This window comes from Andrographis paniculata, unplaced genomic scaffold (assembly GCF_009805555.1).
Source record: "Andrographis paniculata isolate CXL003 unplaced genomic scaffold, ASM980555v1 Contig70END, whole genome shotgun sequence".
Lineage (NCBI taxonomy): Eukaryota > Viridiplantae > Streptophyta > Magnoliopsida > Lamiales > Acanthaceae > Andrographis > Andrographis paniculata.
The window spans coordinates 1,749,575-1,756,106 of NW_026137607.1; positions in this window are offsets into that span (position 1 = coordinate 1,749,575).

Here is a 6,532-nt window from a genome sequence, read left to right on the forward strand (position 1 = left end):
AACCTCAGTCCTTGCCGTCTCCAAAGATGTCAACATGTGATTGAGGTCCTTAATTTTCTTATTCACGGTGTACTCTACATGATCTCAAGTTGCCCTTTGTTGCATAGATAAAGTTTTTTCCATTTTGGCCTCCAATTGTTGCATACTCGATTCCAACAGCTCCTTCAATTGTTCGAAAGTGGCCATCCTGTATACAAAGACAAACTATATATATGTATATCGAAAGGTAAGTGTTCTCACTCTCTCTCACAACTCTCAGAAAGGAAAATCAGAAGCAACCACAATCAAAACAGAAGAAGCGTTTTGCAAATACCTCAAACAGTACGTCGGAATTCCTTCAAATGCAATACTCAAGGAGAAATAATGTCGAACAAAAAGAAGACGCATGAACTAGGAACCAAACTAAAGGATTCGATGCTAAACTATAATCGCAGGATGTAAAGAAAGTGTGACACAAGTTCTTATTCCACAATTAAGCAACAAGCTAGAATCGAAATCCCTAGCACATTATTTGATCATGACAATCTCTCCTAACTCAAAAGAACCCCCACAGAAGGATAGAACTACTTCCTCAAAACTGGTTTAGTGACTCTCAACTATGATTATCCAAATGATCGACAAAGCACTATAAAAAGAAGAGAAAGTGTGCTGCTCAATTTGTTTTTTTTTTTTTTTGTTTTTTTTGATGCTCTAGGCTTTTACTTAATGTTTAGAGTGCGCCTTTTCCTAATTTATATTACCAGCTTGTCTCTTTTATTGCACTTTTGCCACACTCCTCAAAACAGGACACAGTGCACTATAACCAAATTCAAATGCTATTTCAGAGAGCTATTCAAAACCAAATCTCACGATTCCAAAAATTACAATCAACTTCAAGGATTTACCTAGCAGGAAAGAAAAGATCACTCCATGATTCCCAGCCAATTGAGAGCAGTAAATCGAACAATTCGACTGCTCAAAACAGAAAACAGAATACCGGATCCAAGATTTTCAGACTGGCCAAAAATTGTCTTCCAAGTGTTTTTTGACGATTTTGAGATCACAGCACGGCTAAGATGTGCTCACTGTATAGAGGACTCGATGCCGATTCCGAAACCTCCTCACAATAGTAAATCGGAGTTCGTATGCAAAAGTTACGGCCAAAATACGATTTACCGACAAAACTCACAAAAACACACTTCTAAGCCCTCAATTCACTCAATTCCATGATCATTTGATGTGTTTAGGCTCAAAACCAACCATATTACTCAATCAAGGTCTAAGAACACTTAGAAAACTACGAACAAAGCTTGTTAGCGCCAGCCAATAATAACTACTACTTGTGTTTCTTGATAGACAAATTCAACAACACAACTCATGTTTGGCAACTAACAATGGATTGGAACTAGTTATCATTTCCACTAGAGAGGGAATTTTTGCAACAACGAAATGGCTATTTCTAGAAACTATGAACTATCTCCAAATAACATGAACTAAACCAATGTTCTAACACAAATTTGATCAAACAGGACATAGAGACATATTATCGAACATGTTGTGAACAAAATTGCTACGAAATCTTATGATCAAATCAACAACCGCTTTGATACCAATTTATGACATGGATTAGGATCATCTCCATAAATCAAACTCGAAGACAAGTATCTAATATGTATTCGGGTTCGGGAACTTACAATGCTGAATCAAAAATCGAAATACATAATTTGAATTCCAAAAGCAATCAGTCCTCTCGAGCAAGCACTTTCGAGAACCCACGGACTGTCCGAGGCTGCCGATGCATCTTCCGTCTCTCACGCAATTGCATCCGAAGCTCAACAATCGAATTGCCCTCTCGGCGGATGAAATCACTCCAACTCTAAGGAATCACTCCAACTCTAAGGAATCTCTCCAAAGCTAGGTTAACCCTCTCTCAAAATATTCTCATCTAAGTTGTGTCCATCAAGAAAATAAACAAAGCTATATATACTAAATGACAAATTAATCTAAGCCACACATCATAAGTGGCAAGCTAATCTAAAACACACATTAAGTGGCAAGCTAATCTAAACCACACATTAAGTGGCAAGCTAATCTAAACCACACATTTTGATTAAGATCAAAGGATCACAACCTCCAAGCAAACAAGTAGCTTCGACTGGGTTCGGGTTGCAATCGGTCCGTCTAAGTTCGGGTTCGGGTGATCCGGAGCTGTGTCACCATCTGGGCATTCCTTTACCGTCCGAATATTTGACGGTGAAAGATTCACTTGATTTGTGGAATGAATTGAATGAGAGATTTGGACACTTGAAATATATCACTCTCCCCAAAGCCCGAGATGATTAGCTTAACCTGCGGTTGCAGGATTTTAAAACTATTACAGAGTACAACTCTGCTATTCATCAGATTACATCTCAGTTGAAACTCTGCGGAGAAATTGTTACTGAGAATGATAAATTGGAAAAGACTCTCTCTACCTTTCATGCTTCTAATGTTGTGCTGCAACAGCAATATCGTGAGAAAAATTCTCAAAAGTACTCACAGCTCATTGCATGTCTTTTATTAGCTGAGCAAAATAATGAGTTATTAATGAAAAATCATCAGTCCCGGCCCACTGGTTCCAGTCCGTTCACTGAAGCGAACGTGACATTTTTTGAACGAGGCCGAGGACGTGGTAGAGGACGTGGACGTGGTCCCAGTCGTGAGAGTCAACGCGGTCGATATACCCCTTACAATCACACCGCGGTATTGACATTAGCAGGAAGCAGAGTAAACCCTAATACGGGGATATAGCCGAAAAGACTAAATAGGGAAAGAGACAAATCGACATTTATAATCGGTGTGGCATTGAAGGCCATTGGGCCAATACCTGCTGCAGAACAGCCAAACATCTAACCGATCTTTATCAAGCCTCACTGTAGAAAAAAGGGAAAGAAGGTCGAGATTAATCACATTGATAACACTACAAAAAAAAATCATTTTTGTAACAAAACTTTTTTGTCTTTAAATCTACTTTTTCCGTTACTAATGACATTAGAGACGGAATTAGGAATGGAATTACGTTAACTTTAGGGACGGAATTCCGTTACAAAGATATTATTTTTTTGTAGTGTAACGATGACGACCCCGATGATGACCTTCTGGATTACGACACAACGCGTCTTGATATAGCGGATTTTTTTCGTAGATCCAGCAAACCCCCAGTGACAGACATATTATGTCATTTTACATTTTGTAATATTTAAATTATCGCATACTACCTTTTTGTAATGCATTTTGTAATATTTATATTTGCCTTTATTAATATTGTGTTAATTTATATTTAAAGGTTAAATGGATGCCAAACAAAATGATGCAAATATGTGTTTCATTGACAGTGCAACAACACATACTATATTGAAACACGAAAAATATTTCTCTCATTTGAAAAGGGAAATAATAAATATCAATACAATAAGTGGCAGTGCAAAATTAATTGAAGGCTCTGGAGAAGCCATATTTCTCCCCGCGGGGACGAAAATTGTGATACAGTATACACTGTTGGCCACTAAAGCTCGAAGAAATTTACTGAGCTTTCAGGACATTCGGAAAAATGGTTATCACATTGAAATTGAGTGATACCGATGGTGAATTTTTATTGATCACCAATATCATTGATAAAAGGAAATGTATCATAGAGATATTACCCTCACTCTCTACTGGCTTATATTATGCCAGATTAAGTGTTGTTGAAACACACCTCACGGTAGATCAAAAGATTACCGATTTTCAAATATGGCATGATCGCCTTGGGCATCATGGCAGTATAATGATGAGGTGAATAATTGAGAATTCGCATGACCATTCATTAAAACGTCAAAAAGTGTTAAACTCAAATGACTTAACCTGTGTTGCCTACACTCAGGGAAAATTGATAACCAGGCCATCGTTAGCTAAAGTAGGTATTGAATCACCTACATTTTTTGAAATAATACACGGGGATATCTGTGGACCAATAAACCCACCGTGTGGGCCATTTAAATATTTTATGGTGCTCATTGATGCATCAACTAGATGGCCGCATGTCTGTTTACTATCTACTTGCAATATGGCATTTGTGAGATTGCTTGCCCAAATTATTAAATTACGGGCACAATTCCCCGATAATCCAATTAAGACTATACATCTGGATAATGTTGGTGAATACACGTTGAATGCATTTGATGATTATTGCATGTCGATTGGAATTAATGTAGAGCACCCAGTTGCTCGTGTTCATACAAAAAATGGTCTAGCAGAATCACTTATTAAAAGATTGCAATTGATTTGTAGACTATTACTCATGAGGTCTATGTTGCCCGTTTTAGCTTGGGGGCATGCAATCTTACATGCAGGAACACTTATAAGAATGAAGTCGACAAGCTATCATAGCAATTCCCCAATGCAGTTAGTATTTGGTTACGAACCAAATATATCTCATTTATGTATTTTTGGGTGTGCTGTTTATGTTCCCATTCCACTCCCCCAAACGTACAAAATTGGGTCCTCAACGTAGACTGGGCATTTATGTCGGATATGAATCACCGTCAATTATAAAATATCTTGAACCTATGACGAGTGATTTATTCACTGCAAGATTTGCAAATTGTCATTTTGACGAATCATATATTCCGACATTAGGGGGAGATAAAAATGAACCGAAAAAGGATATTAATTGGAAAATCCCATTGAATTTTAATGATCCTCGTACAAAGCAGTGTGAACTAGAAGTTCAACGCATTATAAATTTGCAAAATATTGCAAATCAATTACCTGATGCATTCAATGACTCGAGCAAAGTCACTCGATCATATATCCAAGCTGCTAATGCTTCGGCTAAAATAATTATCCCTGATGGACAAATTACAAGTGCTAATGAATCAGCGACACGCTCAAAGCGTGGTAGACCACTCGGTTCCAAAGATAAACATCCTCGAAAGAAAATAGGCATTAAAGATGATAATCATGAAAATATCAGGAATGACATTAATAAACCTCAATCAAATGAGGAAGTCAAACCTGAAATAATTGCTTCAGAAGAGCACAATCTTGAAGAACATGATGAGATTATTGAAAACTCAATTAACTATATTACTTCAAGAAAATGTTGGAACCGTAAAGAGGCAGTTATTGATAATGCATTCGCATACAGTTTAGCACTTGATATAATGGAAGATAATGAGGATCCAGAGCCAAAATCGGTTCATGAATGTCGGCAAAGAAATGACTGGCCAAAATGGGAACATGCGATTCAATCAGAGCTTGACTCATTAAACAAAAGGGAAGTCTTCGGACCAATTGTTCAAACACCAGATGGTATAAAACCAGTTGGATACAAGTGGGTGTTTGTACGAAAAAGAAATGAGCATAATGAAATTGTGAGATATAAAGCCCATCTTGTAGCTCAGGGATTCTCACAAAGACCTGGAGTAGATTTTGATGAAACATACTCTCCAGTTGTCGATGGAATAACATTTAGATACCTTGTGAGCCTAGCAGTGCGAGAAAAGCTCGACATGCGTCTTATAGACGTAGTAACTGCATATCTTTCTGGCTCCTTGGATACTGATTTTTATATAAAAGTTCTTGAGGGATTCAATATGCCCAAAGCATACAAATTAAGCCTAAGGGAATCATATTCCATCAAATTGAATAAGTTATTATATGGACTTAAACAATGAGGGCGAATGTGGTATAATCATCTTAGTGAATGTTTAATAAAAGAAGGTTATACTAATGACCCAATATACTCATGCGTCTTTATAAAGAAAAATGGATCAAATTTTGTCATTATTACAATACATGTTGATGATTTCAATTTAATTGGAACTCCTGAAGAGATTCAAATTGCATTTGAATATCTAAAGAAAGAATTTGAGATCAAAGATTTTGGAAAAATAAAAATATTGTCTGGGATTACAAGTGGATCATTTTAATAATGGGATATTTATTCATTAATCCACATATACCCAAAAGGTATTAAAATAATTTTATATGGATAAATCCCACTCTCTGAGTACACCAATGGTGGTTAGATCCCTTAATCCCAGTAAAGATCTATTTAGGCCAAGAGAAGAAAATGAAGAAATCTTGGCCCCGAGGTACCATATCTCAGCGCTATTGGCGCATTAATGTACCTCACAAATTGTACCAGACCAGATATATCTTTTTCAGTAAGTCTACTGGCCAGGTTTAACGCATCCCCCACAAAGCGTCATTGGAATGGTATTAAGCATATTTTTCATTATCTTCAGGGGACTCATGACCTCAGTCTATTTTATTCGAGTGAATCTCGAAATGAATTAATTGGTTATGCTGATGCTGGTTATCTGTCTGATCCACACAAAGTAAAATCTCAAACTGGCTATTTATTTACTTGTCGTAAAACCTCAATCTCTTGGAGATCTGTTAAACAGACAATAACAACTACCTCTTCAAACCATGCTGAGGTTTTAGCAATTCACGAAGCTAGTCGTGAATGCGTTTGGTTGAGGTCTATGACTCACCATATTCAGAAAAATTGTGGCTTGATTTATGA